The sequence below is a fragment of the Oryctolagus cuniculus genome, chromosome 13, assembly GCF_051225735.1.
Source record: "Oryctolagus cuniculus isolate XC-2025 breed Fujian yellow rabbit chromosome 13, ASM5122573v1, whole genome shotgun sequence".
Lineage (NCBI taxonomy): Eukaryota > Metazoa > Chordata > Mammalia > Lagomorpha > Leporidae > Oryctolagus > Oryctolagus cuniculus.
Window position 1 is genome coordinate 104,408,155 of NC_142879.1, and position 16,119 is coordinate 104,424,273.

Sequence of the window (16,119 nt, forward strand, 5' to 3'; positions counted from 1 at the left end):
GCGCTTGAATCGGGGTGCTGGCCGCACAGGCGGCACCCTAACCTGTACCACAAGGCTGGCCCCTTGCCCCTAGTGAGTCGCAATCCATCAGTTAATAATGAAGAAGCATCAGAGCTCTGGGTCACCCTTGGAGACCATGTGGGCTGCAGCCTGGCCCATGCCACTGGCGGGAGCAGGTGCCATCAACAGGTCATGGGAGGCCTGATTCATGAGCTGGCCTCCGGGTTTCAGGAGGAAAGTGGGTTAGGTCATCTCCAGCATCTATACACACCTGACATGGGTGCTAGGGATGCAATTGGGGTCTTCGATTTGAAAGAACAAGATATAGTCCTAGCGAGTTTCAGGAAAAGCTTTCACAAAAACTCTCCCTGGAAAAATGAGTGCTGTTCTTCCCAGGGATGAGCTGGGAATGCGAGTTATGTCTGGGAGTGAGCGACTTTCCACTAAAGAGTGACCCCGTGGTTAGCTGATTGGCACAATGGTTAAGCTGCCACTTGGGACGCCACATCCCGTATTGGAGTGTCTGCCTCCACTTCCCATTCCAGCCCCCTCTTAGTGCACGCCCTTGGGTGTAGTGGGGATGGCTCAAGTAGTTGGGGGAGTCCCTGCCACGCACGTGGGAGACCCCGATTGAGTTCCCAGCTCCCAGCTTCCACCTGGCCCAGTCCTGGCTGTTGCAGGTATTTGGGAAGTGAACCAGTGAATGGAAGATCTCTCTCTCTCTCTCCTCTATGTCTTTCAAATAAATAAAAATTTCAGAAGAATTATCAAGGGGGAGAATGTGCACCTGATTTGCTGAGGCTCAAGGAAAGAGGGGTGGTCTCGAGCTGTCTGACCCACGAGGCAGTCCCCGTAACGAAAGCAAGTGAGTGATTCTGTTCCCAGTAGCATAGCAGAATGCTGTGCCACGGGACAAGTTCTTCAGCCCCATCACGCCCTGCCTTCCTCCTCGTTCTGTGTTCCTGGTAACAATCACAGCTGGCACTGACAGCCGCTCCCCACAGGGACTTTTCTAGCACTTTTTTTTTTTTTTTGTACAGGCAGAGTGGACAGTGAGAGAGAGAGACAGAGAGAAAGGTCTTCCTTTTGCCGTTGGTTCACCCTCCAGTGGCCACCGCAGCCAGCGCGCTTCGGCCGGCGCACTGCGCTGATCCGAAGCAAGGAGCCAGGTGCTTCTCCTGGTCTCCCATGGGGTGCAGGGCCCAAGCACCTGGGCCATCCTCCACTGCACTCCCGGGCCACAGCAGAGAGCTGGCCTGGAAGAGGGGCAACCGGGACAGAATCCGGCGCCCCGACCGGGACTAGAACCCGGTGTGCCGTCGCCGCAAGGCGGAGGATTAGCCTATTGAGCCACGGCGCCGGCCTTTTCTAGCACTTTTACAATGAATTACTTAATCCCCATAATACCCAAGGAGATAACTGCAATTATGTCCCCATTTTATAGATGAGAAAAATTGAGGAGCCTACAGAAGAGGGAAGTGACCTGACCGAAGCCATGCAGCCATGCAGGGAAAACAGAAGTTCAGATCCAGCAATCGGGCTGAACATGCCCCGCCCCACTAGGTCCCTGGGGACATGTGTGCACGTGTGTGTGTGAGTAGTGCATGTGTGTGCACACGCGTGTGCATGTGTGTGGGGGGAATAGAAGCTTCACTCTGAATAACTGAAGAGCCCTCTGGTACCCTGCCAGGACAGAGCCTGCAGTGGGTCTGTCCAGCTTTATTGCCCTTGACCCAGCGGGGACAGAGGCAGGGTCATCGGCAGTCAGGGAGACAGGGCTGAGGGATGAGGAGGAGGCCTGGAGGACACTGTGGGAGAAGACGAGCTGAGAGCACAGCCAGGCCCCAGTGGCCTGCGAGGCTGACCCGGGAGCAGTGGAGGGAGGCGCGGGGCCCCGCTCGATCCTGCACTTGTCCTTGAGAACCAGGAACTCCGTCCTCTCTCCCAAAGCCCCTCAGCAGGCTCGGCTTGGCTGTGTAAGATCTCCCCATCCCGTTTGTGTCAGCTCTGCTCTCGCCTTCCAGGCACCTGCTGCAGCCTGCATCACTCCCGATTCTAACTTCTGCCCATTTCAGGGTCTGGGGAAGCCACCCGACATGACGCAGATTTGAGATGTCTGAGCGTTTGACGACTTTTGATTTGACTGCCCATTTCTTCCAAGAGAAGTCCCGATCTCAAGTGACAGAGGTCATGGGAAGCAGCAGGTTGATGGGACGGCGGCCATGACCAAGGGCACTGGGGGATGTGAACAGCACAGAGCAGACTTATGCCTTGCTTGGAGGCCGGCGCAATGGTTAACTTGATGTCAGTGGACTGAGTTAAAGGGATGCCCAGATATCTGGTACAGTTATTTCTGGTTGTGTCCCTGTGGGCGTTTTCGTAAGAGAACAGTATTGGCATCAGCACACTGAGTAAAGGTTGTCCCCCTGGATGCCCTAGATGGTCATCACCCAGTGTGTTGAGGGCGGATAGAACAAGAGAGCAGTAGACGGAGTAAAGGTTGTCCCCCTGGATGCCCTAGATGGTCATCACCCAGTGTGTTGAGGGCAGATAGAACAAGAGAGCAGCAGACGGCTGAGCTCCCTGTCTGTCTCTCCCCCTCTCTCCCGTCAGGCTGGTACCTTCATTTTCTCCTGATCTCAGACAATGGAGCCCTCCTTCTCAGGCCTTTGCGCTACAAGACTTACAGCAGCACCTCCCTACCTAACCCCCTTCCCAAGGCTTAGTCTCCTACCGGGAACTACATCACCGGCTCTGCTGGTTCTCACACCTTCGGACTCAGCCCGGATCTCAGCACTGGTTTCCTTGGGTCTCTTGCAGAAGATCATGGGACCTCCCTGTTTCCATTATCTTGCAAGCCAATTCCCATAACAAATCTCTCTCCACATACGTGTATACACACATGTGTATATATATATAATCTATATTACATACATATGTAGAGAGAGACTTCAAAAAATTAATGGAAAAATAGAACTCAACAATAAGTTTATGTTGGTGCAAAAATATTTTTTAAATTTGTATTTTTTATTCATCACAGGAATTTTTCCATGAACTTGTTGAAGACCCCTTGTGCATTCTTCAGCCTCCTTCTGTTCTTCTTCATCATCATGATCATCCTCCCCCTCTCACCATCACTGCTTGGAGCTCTTATGCCCAGGCAGTGTTGCGCCCATTGAGCCACTTCACTTCCGTGGTCATGGGAGAAGTCGCTCATGTGCTGAGCTCTGGAGCGCCCTGATTTCACGCCCTTTTCCCCAGTCAACCACCATGTAACTTCCGGAGAGACATCTCGTTTGCTTTTCGCCATCTGCTCGTGAGGAGGAATTGTAGAAGTGACGTGTTCATCACCCAGACTAAAATATATAAGGAAAAAAAGTACCAGTTGCAATGCTTGGCCCTTGATAAGTCATTAGTTCCTCTTTTATCCTCCACTTTGTGGGCCTGTGTTCCCACTAATTAGTGCCACTAGATGGCGGACTACCCAGGCAATCAAATTCATAAGGTAAAAGACTCCCTTGGGTTGTCCCTAACTATATTAGATGGTGGGTTTTTTTTTTTAACTTTTATTTAATAAATATAAATTTCCAAAGTACAGGGTTTTTTGTTTGTTTGTTTGTTTGTTTTGACAGGCAGAGTGGACAGTGAGAGAGAGAGAGAGACAGAGAGAAAGGTCTTCCTTTTACTGTTGGTTCACCCCCCAATGGCCGCCGCGGCTGGCACACTGTGGCTGGCGCACCATGTTGATCCGATGTCAGGAGCCAGGTGCTTCTCCTGGTCTCCCATGGGGTGCAGGGCCCAAGCACTTGGGCCATCCTCCACTGCACTCCTGGGCCACAGCAGAGAGCTGGCCTGGAAGAGGGGCAACCGGGACAGAATCTGGCGCCCCGACCGGGACTAGAACCCGGTGTGCTGGCGCCGCTAGGTGGAGGATTAGCCTAGTGAGCCACGGCGCCGGCCCAAAGTATAGTTGATGGATTACAATGGCTTCCCGCCCCCCCCATAACTTCCCTCCCACTTGCAACTCTCCCATCTCCTGCTCCCTCTCCCATTCCATTCACATCAAGATTCATTTTCAATTATCTTTATATACAGAAGATCAATTTAGTACAAATTAAGTAAAGATTTCAACAGTTTGCACCCACACTGAAACACATAGATGGTGGTTTTAATGTGTCAAAGAAATGTGGCTTTCTCATTCCAGATCTTTGCAGGTGTAAATCCTTAGGCAACAAAGAGCTCATTGGACAGGGAAACTGTTGAATGCTGGGGCCTGGCCAGAGCTTAGCATCACTCTACTAGGGAGTCCTCACCGGTGTGCCTGCTATTCTGCCATTGTTGACTGCTACTTTCTTCCTGTGTTCTTGGCACTGGCTGGCCACAGTGCCGACTCCCTATGGGGAGAGCTCTCTGTATTTGCAGCAATATGTTCGTTGAGATAATTCTATTGGAAAGTTTGCCGGCCACAAATCACTCTGACACTGTTCCCAAGAACTCAAAAGACAAGCCTCAGCAGGGGGTGAGTATTTGGCATAGCAGTTAAGACACTGCTTGAGATTCCCGTGCTCCAGATCAGAGCTCCTAGGTTAGAATCTCAGCTCCACATTTGATTCCCGCTTCCTGCTGATGTGCACCCTGGGAGGCAGCAGGGATGGCTCAAATTGTTGTCCCTGCCACCCACATGGGAGACCCAGATTGAGTTCCACGCTGGTGGCTTCATCCTGGCCCAGCCTCGGCTGCTGCAGGGATTTGGGGAATAAGCCACAGAATGCAAGACCTGTCTGTCTCATTACCTTTCAAACAGACACGCAGAGAGAATTGAACTTCAGAGAAGCTTCAATGAGCGTTTGCACAAAAATAGAGTCACAGCTTAGCCTCTTCTCCCGTGTGTGATAAATAATGACTGGAAACACTGTTTACTGTATTCCAGTTCCTACAGTAAGACTTCATATTAACCCTCTGAGAAGTTGGTATTATTTTTCCAAGAAAGTTGTCTTTATTTAGCAATTGCAACTCGGTTCAGCATTTGAAAAGTCAATGGAATTTCTGTATTAAGAGAACAAGGGAGGGCCGGTGCCGCAGCTCACTAGCCTAATCCTCCGCCTTGCAGCGCTGGCACACCGGGTTCTAGTCCCGGTGGGGGCGCCGGATTCTTTCCTGGTTGCCCCTCTTCCAGGCCAGCTCTCTGCTGTGGCCAGGGAGTGCAGTGGAGAATGGCCCAGGTGCTTGGGCCCTGCACCGCATGGGAGACCAGGAGAAGCACCTGGCTCCTGCCTTTGGATCAGCGCGGTGCGCCGGCCGCGGCAGCCATTGGAGGGTGAACCAACGGCAAAGGAAGACCTTTCTCTCTGTCTCTCTCTCTCTCTCACTGTCCACTCTGCCTGTCAAAAAATAAAAATAAAAAAATATAAAAAAAAGAGAACAAGGGAGGGAAATTACCTAATTTAACTCAGAAGTACTTGGGAGTTTGACACATTCAACAGCTGTACAAAGTGAAAACCTGTAACAGGCTGTGAGTAGCAGGAAACTTCAGTGTGAGAAAGGCATCTGCAAACACCACAGCAGTCTTACTTTTTTCGTGTGAAAGGTAATTAGAATAGAAAGTTCTGTACCCTATTCTTCCCCACTAATTATTCTTGTTCACAACATTGTGGTAGGGGTGGACATTTAGCATGGTGTTTAGGCTGCCACGTGGGAAGCCTTCATTCCAGGAGAGGGCCTGGGTTCAAGGCCTACTTCTGCTCCAGAGTCCAGCTTCCTGTTACTGTACACCCCGGGGGGCAGCAGGTGATGGCTCGAGGACTTGGGTCCCTGCCACCCATGTGGGAGACCTGGCTGGAGTTCCTGGCTTCTGGCTTCAGCTTGGTCCTGTTTCTGCTATTGGGGGAATTGGGGAGTGAACGAAGAGATAAGAGGTCTGTCTATCTATGCTTTTCAAAGAAATAAAAATAAAATTGTGGTAAACTATATCTAACATAAAACTATCATTTTAACCACCTTTTTATTATAATCCCTAGGTTCTATTTTTTAAATTTTTTGAAGATTTATTTATTTATTTGAAAGTCAGAGTTACACACAGAGAGAAGGAGAGGCAGAGAGAGAGAGAGAGAGAGAGAGAGAGGTCTTCCATCTGCTGGTTCACTCCCCAGTTAGCTGCATTGGCTGGAGCTGTGCTGATCTGAAGCCAGGAGCCAGGAGCTTCCTCCGAGTCTCTTACGCAGGTACAGGGGCCCAACGCTTGGGCCATCTTGTACTACTCTCCCAGGCCATAGCAGAGAGCTGGATCAGAAGTGGAGCAGATGGGATTCCAACCAGTGCCTATATGGGATGCCAGCGCTGCAGGCTGGGGCTTTAACTTGCTGTGCCACAGCACCGGCTCCAACCAACTTAGCTTTGACAACAAGGCTAAAAACATTCACTGTTGGAGCAGTCACACTTTTAAAATTCTATTATTATTACCAAACACTTACTCCTATTTGTATGATCAATTTAACACTTAATCCTATCCCTATGATCACTTTAGCAATTAAAATATATCTTTTTTTATCAACCCACTTATAGGGATTTGGCATCCCATGGCAAGTTTTTAAACTGTACTTCCTCCTTCTCAATTTGTGTCCTTTTGATTAATTTTTCTTGCCTAATGGCTCTGGCTAAAGCTTCCAGGACTATATTGAAGAGCAATGGTGAGAGTGGGCATATCTGTCTGGTACCTGATCTCAGTAGAAATGCTGAGATGCTGGCCTTGGGTGTGTCATAAATTGCCTTGATTGTGTTGAGGAATTTTCCTTCTATACCCAATTTGCTTAAAGTTTTCATCATGAAAGGGTGTTGTATTTTATCAAATGCTTTCTCTGCATCTATTGAGATAATCATATGGTTTTTTGTTGTTCAGTTTGTTAGTGTAATGTATCACATTGATTGATTTGTGAATGTTGACCTATCCCTGCATACAAGGATTAAATCCTACTTGGTGTGGGTGAATGATCTTTCTGATGTGTTGTTGGATTTGACTGGCTAGTATTTTGTTGAGGATTTTTGCATCTATGTTCTTCAGGGAAATTGGCTTGTAGTTCTCTTTCTTTGTTGCATCTTTTTCAGGTTTAGGAATTAAGGTGATGCTGGCTTCAAAGAAAGAATTTGGGAGGATTCCCTTCCTTTCAGTTGTTTTGAACAGCTTGAGAAGAATTAGAGTTAGTTCTTCTTTAAACATCTGGTAGAATTCAGCAGTGAAGCCATCTGGTCCTGGACTTTTCTTTGTTGGAAGGGTCTTTATTACTGATTTAATTTCCATCTTGGTTATGGGTCTGTTTAGGTTTTCTATGTCTTCATGGCTCAATTTGGTTAGGTTGTAGGTGTCCAGGAATCTATCCATTTCTTCTAGGTTTCCTGGTTTGTTGGAATACAGATCTTTGTGGTAATTTCTGATGATTATTTTTATTTCTGTGGTGTTTGTTGTTACATTTCCTTTTTCATCTCTGATTTTATTGATTTGGGTCTTTTTTTTTTTTTGGTTAGTTGCTCCAATGGTATATCAATTTTGTTTATTTTTTCAAAAAACAGCTTTTTATTTCACTGATTTTTTAACTTTTATTTAATAAATATAAATTTCCAAAGTATAACTTTTTGATTATAGCAGCTTTTTTCCCCATAACCTCCCTCCCACCTGCAACCATCCCATCTCCCACTCCCTCTCCCATCCCATTCACATCAAGAGTCATTTTCAATTATCTTTATATACAGAAGATCAATTTAGTATATACTAAGTAAAGATTTCAACAGTTGGCACCCACACAGAAACACAAAGTATAAAGTACTGTTTGAGTACTAGTTATAGTGTTAAATCACAATGTACAGCACATTTAGGACAGAGATCCTACATGGGGACTAAGTGTACAGTGACTCCTGTTGTTGATTTAACAATTGACACTTTTATTTATGGTGTCAGTAATCACCCGAGGCTCTTGTCATGAGTTGCCAAGGTTATAGAAGTCTCTTGAGTTCACCAACTCCGATCTTATTTAGACAAGGTCATAGTCAAAGTGAAAGTTCTCTTCTCCCTTCAGAGAAAGGTACCTCCTTCTTTGATGGCCCATTCTTTCCACTGGGATCTCACTCACAAAGATCTTCATTTAGGTTTTTTTTTTTTTTTTTTTTTTTTTTTGCCAGAGTGTCTTGGCTTTCCATGCCTGAAATACTCTCATGGACTTTTTAGCCAGATCCAAATGCCTTTAGGGCTGATTCTGAGGCCAGAGTGCTGTTTAGGACATCTGCCATTCTATGAGTCTGCTGTGTATCCCGCTTCCCATGTTGGATCGTTCTCTCCTTTTTAATTCTATCAGTTAGTATTAGCAGACACTAGTCTTGTTTGTGTGATCCCTTTCACTCTTAATCCTATCATTATGATCAATTATGAACTGAAACTGATCATTTGACTAGTGAGATGGCATTGGTACATGCCACCTTGATGGGATTGAATTGGAATCCCCTGGTATGTTTCTAACTCTACCATTAGTCCAATTGAGCATGTGGCGAACTGTACATCTCCACTCTCTCTTATTCCCACTCTTATATTTAACAGGGATCACTTTTCTTCACTGATTTTTTTTATTTTTGTTTTTATTTTGTTATTCTCTAATTTTAATTATTTCTTTCCTCCTACTAGTTTCAGGTTTGGCTTGTTGTTGATATTCTAGCTCCTTTAGATGCATTGATAGCTCATTTATTTGGTACCTTTCCAGTTTCTTCATGTAGGCACTGGTGGCTATGAACTCCTCTCTTAACTCTACTTTTTCTGTATCCCATAGGTTTTGGCATGATGCATTGTCATCTTCACTTGTTTCCAGAAACTTTTTGGGTTCTCTTTTTATTTCCATGACCCATTGTTCATTCAGGAGCACGTTGTTCAGTCTCCAAGTGTTCGAATGTTCTAGAGGTTTTTGAGTTGTCATTTCTAGCTTTATACCATTGTGGTCAGAGAAGGTGCATGGTATAATTTTGATTTGTTTGAATTTGCTGAGCCTTGTTTTGTGGCCTAGCATATGATCTATCCTAGAAGAAGTTCCATGTCTGATGAAAAAAATGTGTGTTCTGCCACTGTGGGGCAAAATGTCTGTAGATATTCATTAGCTCCATTTGATCTATGGTGTCAATTAACTCTGTTGTTTCCTTGCTGGTTTTCTGTCTGGTTGATCTGTCCATTGCTGAAAGTGGGGTATTGAAGTCCCCCATTACTGCTGTATTGATGTCTATGTCTCCCTTTAGGTCTATTACCATTTTTTATGTAGCCAGGTGCCCTGTAATTATATGTATATAATTTTATTGTAGTCACATCTTCCTGTGGATTGGTCCCTTAATCATTACATAGTGTCCTTTGTCTCTTTTAACAACTGTTATGTTAAAGTCTATTTTGTCTGATATTAGGATGGTAACACCAGCTCTTTTTTGGTTTATGTTAGCATGGAATATCTTTTTCCAACCTTTCACCTTCAGTTTTGTGTATCTTTGTTGGTGAGATGTGTTTCTTGTAAGCAACAATTAGATGGTTCTTGTTTTTCAATCCATTTGGCCAATCTCTATCTTTTAACTGGAGAATTGAGGCCATTTACATTCAAGGTGACTACTGATAAGTAAAAACAGCCCTGCCATTTTTTAAATATTACTGTTGCTTACTTTGGATTTCTTTTGTACTTCTACTGGTGGTTTTTCTGCTTTCTCATTCTTTCATAATGGTGGCTATCTTTCTGAGTTTCTGTGTGTAGTACATCTTTAAGCATCTTCTGTAGGGTTGGACAAGGGTCAACAAATTCTTTCAATTTCTGTTTGTTATGGAAGGTCTTTCACCTTCATTCATAAATGAGAGCTTTGCAAGGTACAGTATACTGGGTTGACAGTTGTCAAATGAATAGTTTTCAAGTATTTTCTCCCATTCTGTAAGTCATTAACTATTCCTTTTGCTGTGCAGGAGCTGCTTAGTTTGATATATTTCCACCTGTCTATTTGCTTCTGTTGCCTATTCTTTTGGGATCTTATCCAAAAATCATTGCCTATACTAATGTCTTATAGGGTTTCTGCTATGTTTTCTTCAAATAGTTTCATAATTTTAGGTCTCACACTTAGGTCTTTCATCCATTTTGAGCGCATTTTTGTTTGTGGTGAGAAATCGGGGTGATGGCACTGAGTTCATTGTTCTGTACATGGTATCCAGCTTTCTCGGCAGCATTGGTTGAAGAGGCTGTCCTTTCTCCAATGTATGTTTTTGTACTTGGGCTTTTCTTTGTTGGGAAGTTTCAGATTGCTTACCCAGTCTTCTTAGACTCGTACCGTCATGTGTTGCTAATGACAGGGATACTCTCTGAGCAATGCATTGTTAGGCAGTTTTGTCATTGTGCAGACATCATAGATTGGACTTACACAAATGTGGATGGTACCTACTACACACCTAGGCTACATAACATAGCCTGTTGCTCCTGGGCTGCAAATCTGTGTGGCTGTTACTCTACTGGGTAGTGGAAGCACCTATAACACAGTGCTAAGTACTGGTTTAGCTGAACTTTGAAAACGTAGTTTAAAAAAGTAGTATTCCTGGTGTTTTTTTAATTTTTAAAGATTTTGTCAAAAGGTTATTTATTTGAAAGAGTTACAGAGAGAGAGGGAGAAGGAGAGAGATTGAGAGAGAGAGGTTTTCCATCCATTGGTTCGCTCCCCAAATGGCCTCAACAGCCAAGGGCTGGGCCAGGCCAATGCCAGTAGCTTCATCCAGGTCTCGCATTTGGGTGTCAGTGGCCCAAGCACTTGGGCCATCTTCCAGTGCTTTGTCCAGGCCATTACTGGGAGCTGGATTGGAAGTGGAGCAGCTGGGGGACAAACTGGTGCCCGCATGGGATGCTGAGTCACAGGTGGCTGCCACAATGCTAGCCCCTACACCTGTTGTTTTGAACGGAACTCTTTTGAGTTTGTCTCTGAACTTGGCAGGCAGCCATATCTCTAACAGCACCAATGGGGGATCCACTTGTGTGCACCTCTTCTGGGTAGCCTCACCATCAGGGCTCGATGACACGATGTGAAAGTTGAAGAGATGTTAGCACTTAATGGATCGTGGGGGCTACATGGGATGTCTGGGGGTCGCCCACAAATGGAGGTCAGGGGACTCAGGGCCCATGCCTGTAGGGGTCCTCAGCATGATCGGAATGGGTATCCTACAGGGAGCTTTAATTGTTGAGCTTAAAGCCAGCTCACTAATTGTGAGAAGTCCCGCTGTGACTGAGAGATGTTGGTGGCCAAGCATCTGCAGGCTCCATTTTCATGCAGGGGTGAAGCACGTCCAGCCCACAGGCCTGAATCACGTGCTGAAGCCCTGCCAAGGCAACCGCAGGTGGGACTCCCAATCCAGTAAATCTGTAACAGGCTCATCCTTTCTTTTTTCTTTTTTTCAAGCATATTGAACCTTGTTGTTGTTTTTTTTTTTTTTTAATATTTTTGTTATTTATTTGAGAGGCAGCGTTACAGAGAGAGACACACACACAGGAAGGTTTTCCATCCACTGGTTCTTGACAAATGGCTGCAATGGCCAGAGCTGGGCCAATCCAAAGCCAGGAGCCAGGAACTTCCTCTGGGTCTCCCAAGCGAACGCAGAGGCCCAAGCACTTGGGTCATCTTGTACAGCTTTCCTCAGCCATCAGCAGAGAGCTGGATCAGAAGTGGAGCAGCTGGGACATGAACTGGTGCCCCTTTGAGATTCTAGCACCACAGGCAGAAGCTTAGTCCACTACACCACAACGCCAACCTCAACAGTCTTATTCTTACTTAAGTGGATCATTTTGCATGGCCTGCAGATGATGTTATAAATATTCAAATGGCCCCTGGCAGAATCAAGGTTCCCGCCCCTTTAAAGAAAGCAATGGGAAAGCAAGGAGCCCAGCCTGCTAGGCAGGAGAACTGATGTGTCTTCATCTCTGGCCACTCCCTGGGGCCATTTGGGTGGGGTGAGGGGTAGCAAACTGTGTCTAGGGCCATTGAGCACTGCTTCTGCTGTCAACAGCTAAACTTACATTTAAAAATGGATGCCAGGGGCTGGCGCTGTGGCGCAAAGGGATAAAGCCCTGGCCTGAAGCACCGGCATCCCATATGGGCTCTGGTTCTAGTCCTGGCTGTTCCTCTTCCCATCTAGCTCTCTGCCATGGCCTGGGAAAGCAGTAGAGGATGGCCCAAGTCCTTGGGCCCCTGCACCCACGTGGGAGATCCGGAAGAAGCTCCTGGCTCCTGGCTTCGAATCAGCACAGCTCTGACCGTTGCAGCCATCTGGGGAGTGAACCAGCAGATGGAAGACCTCCATTTCTCTCTCTGCCTCTCTCTGTAACTCTTTCAAATAAATAAAATAAATCTTAAAAAAAAAATGAAAGTATGCCAAGGTGGACATTTGGTGTAGCAGTTAAGGCAATGCTTGGGATGCCTGTGTCCCATACTAGATTGCTTGGGTTTGAGTCCTGGTTCCTCCATTTCCAATTCCAGCTTCCTGCTAATACACACTCTTAGGAGGCAGAAGATGGTGGCTCAAGTATTTGGGTCCCTGCCACACACGTGGGAGACCTGGATTGAGTTCTGGGCTCCTGGCTGCGGCCTGGCCCAGCCCTGGCTGTTGCAAGCATGTAGGGAATGGCCTGGGGATTGGGAGACTTTCTCTTTCTCTCTCAAAACAATAGTAAAAATCAATAAATAAAATAAAAGTGGATGCCGAGGCAACACGAAACTGTAGCACTCATGGCCTCTAGAGAGGGCACTGACCGGGCTGACTGTGAGTGGGGTTGCAGGACTGGAAGGAGCTCTGGGGAGGGAGTGAGTATGAACGTCAAGGGTGCTACTGTACTCCCCCGCCCCAACAACTTGACAGACACCCTCTACGCTTAGGCCACACCGAATCCACAGGAACAGCTTTTGCATCCATAAGAAAGCAATTTTACTGTAACTTTATGAACTTTAAACTTTTTACATTTTTTGGTAAGAGCACTTAGCTTGAAACACATTGTACAACTGTACAAAAAATCTTCTCTATTTCCTTATTCTGCAATTTTTTTCTCTATTTTTAATTTTGTTTTGACTTCTTAAAACTTTGTGTTTAAAACAAAGACACAAATACTTACAAGGTCAATATCATCAACATCACTGCGTTCCACCTCCACATCTGTCCCACGGGGTATGGGGGGGTGTCCTCAGGGGGACTAGCACTGTGGTACTGTCAATGGTTCTCCAATGAGAACAAGGCTTTCTGCACACCTCCCAAAGGACTTGCCTGAGGCTTGCGGTTAAATGTTTCTACAGAAGTAGAAGGAGTACGCTTTTATTTTTTTATTTTTATTTTTTGACAGGCAGAGTGGACAGTGAGAGAGAGAGAGACAGAGAGAAAGGTCTTTCTTTGCCATTGGTTCACCCTCCAATGGCCGCCACGGCTGGCATGCTGCGGCCGGCGCACCGCACTGATCCGATGGCAGGAGCCAGGTACTTATCCTGGTCTCCCATGGGGTGCAGGGCCCAAGCACTTGGGCCATCCTCCACTGCACTCCCTGGCCACAGCAGAGAGCTGGCCTGGAAGAGGGGCAACCGGGACAGAATCCGGCGCCCTGACCAGGACTAGAAGCTGGTGTGCCGGCACCGCAAGGTGGAGGATTAGCCTAGTGAGCCACGGCGCCGGCACGAGTACACTTTAAAGTAATGATAAAAAGCATTGTATAGGGGCCTGCGCTGCGGCGCAGTGGGTTAACGCCCTGGCCTGAAGCACCGGCATCCCATATGGGCGCCAGTTCTAGTCCCCGCTGCTCCTCTTCCAATCCAGCTTTCTGCTGTGGCCTGGGAAGGCAGTAGAGGATGGCCCAGTTCCTTGGGCCCCTGCACCTGCGTGGGAGACCTGGAGGAAGCTCCTGGCTCCTGGCTTCAGATCAGCACAGCTCCAGCTGGAGCGACCATCTGGGAAGTGAACCATCAGATGGAAGACCTCGCTATCTCTCTCTGCTTCTTCTCTCTCTGGTAACTCTGACTTTCAAATAAATAAATAAATCTTTAAAAAAGAAAAAGAAAGCATTGTATAGGGGCTGGCAATCCACCACTCCCACCCCTGGCAGGTTGGAGCCCTGGCTGCTCCACTTCTGATCCAGCTCCCTGTTAATGTGCCAGGGAAAGGGATGGAGGATGACACAATATCTGGACCCCATGTGGGAGACCTGGATGGAGCTCCTGGCTCCTGGCTTCAGCTGAAACCAGCCCCAGTTGTGGGGGCCAGCCCCAGTTGTTGTGGCCGTTTGCAGAGTGAACCAGAGGATGGAAGATCTCTCTCATTCCAACACCCCCCTTCCCTCTCACTTTCTGATCCTCTCTCTGCCTTTCAAATAAATAAATAACTCACTGGGAGAAAGTATAGTATAATAAATACCTAAGTACCATAGTAATTTATAATATATCATAATGTCATATTTGTTATCATATGTCAATAATCATAAATGATTACTCTACAGCACATATCTGTACTGCTATGCTTTCACGCAGTTGGCAGCTCAGGTGGTTTCTCGACACCAGCGTCACTATAAGCGTGAATCATGCATTGTGTGACCGCTCTACGGCAGCTGGAAGTCACTGGTTGTGGGCACGGCAGACGGCAGCTTTTCCCGCTACACCACAGCGCCGGCCCCTCATACATTTTTTAATTTCCTTTGTGATGTGTTCCTTGGCCACTGGCTTTTCAAGAAGTGTGTTGCTTGATTTCCTCATATTTGTGGGTTTTCCAGCTTTTCTTCTGCAACTGGTTCCTAGTTTCTTTCCATTTAAATAACTGTTTATTCCTTTAAAAACTACAGAATGCTTCCCGAAGTCACATGTCATCCTCGGGCAGGGTCTTGCTCATCTCTGCGTCGTTCCAGCTCTAGTATATGTGCTTACAAAGGGTGCTAGTTTCTTCCCATTTTGGCAAAAAGAAAATATCTTGTATGCTTGCAACCTTTTACAATTTGTAAAGACTTGCTTTGTAAGCTACATAGACGGCCTACTCTGCATATCGATCCAAATGTACTTGAGGAAAACATGGATTCTTCTATCATTGACCAGAGTCAACAATGCATGCCCGTGAGGTCCCGCTGGTCTGTGGGGTTCCTCAGATCTTCTGTTTCCTGTCTTCAAAATGTTATTTATTTTTGAGAGGCAGAGGCCCCCTGTGTGCTGGTTCAGTCCCCCAGTGCCCATAATGGGTAAAGCTGTGAGGGGTGGGAGCCAGGCCTCCTGTGTGTGCTGGGATTTCAGTTACTGGGGCCATCACCACTACCTCTCAGGGGCTGCGTGGCAGGAAGCTGGAGCCAGGAGCCAGCGCTGGGAACCAAACCCAGATATGCTGATGAGGGACACGGGCATCTTAGCACAAGGCTAAATGCCTGCCCTGTTTTCTTACTGATCTTCAGTTTAGTTGTCCTGTTGTGTTGGCAATGCTGTTGTTAGCATTTTACAGAGAAGGGGTGGAAGGAGGCACAGAGACATTAAGTCCTCGCTCAAGTTCATAGCTGATAAGGGACAAAATTGGGCTTCAACTTGAGGTCTGGATTTTCCAAAGGCCATGCCAAGACCTGTTGCCTCCCTGAGCGTGCATTAGCAGGAAACTGGATTGCAAATGAAGTTGAGATTCGAAGCCAGGAACTCCGGTATGGGATGCTGCTGCAGCACAGTGTCCAGCCCAGCCTCCTCAGGATGGAGTGTGGCAAGGCCACGTGGCGGAGGAGCATGTGGGATGCAGAAATCACCGTGGCCGACTTTGGAGAACACACAGGGCCTTGTGCTCTTATCCTGGCAGGTGCATAGGGAGCGCCGCCGGTACCTGGGAACTCCCACTGCTTTCCCTTTGCGTGGCTGCTGACGAAGCTGCATCTTCCTTGGGCCTCTTTCTCCTCTGTGCATCATTGCTGCTGGGAGAGCCAGGAGCAGACTGAAGGAGGCATCCCTGTGGCATTCACCCCCTTTCAGTAAGGGACTCAGGAATCCCGTGTGCGTCCTTGTCGTCACAGCAGCCTTCCAAAAGTGGAGTCAACACACACAAGCTCTTGGATATACAAGGCTCTAAAACCTGGAGATGACTCAAGTCCTTAGGCC

The 16,119-nt window shown here is 46.9% G+C and overlaps 1 pseudogene; it reads right to left on the reverse strand.

The window, feature by feature from the left end:
- Positions 1-14,833: 14,833 nt before the first annotated feature.
- LOC127483620 (U6 spliceosomal RNA) lies at positions 14,834-14,934 on the reverse strand (annotated as a pseudogene).
- Positions 14,935-16,119: the final 1,185 nt, after the last annotated feature.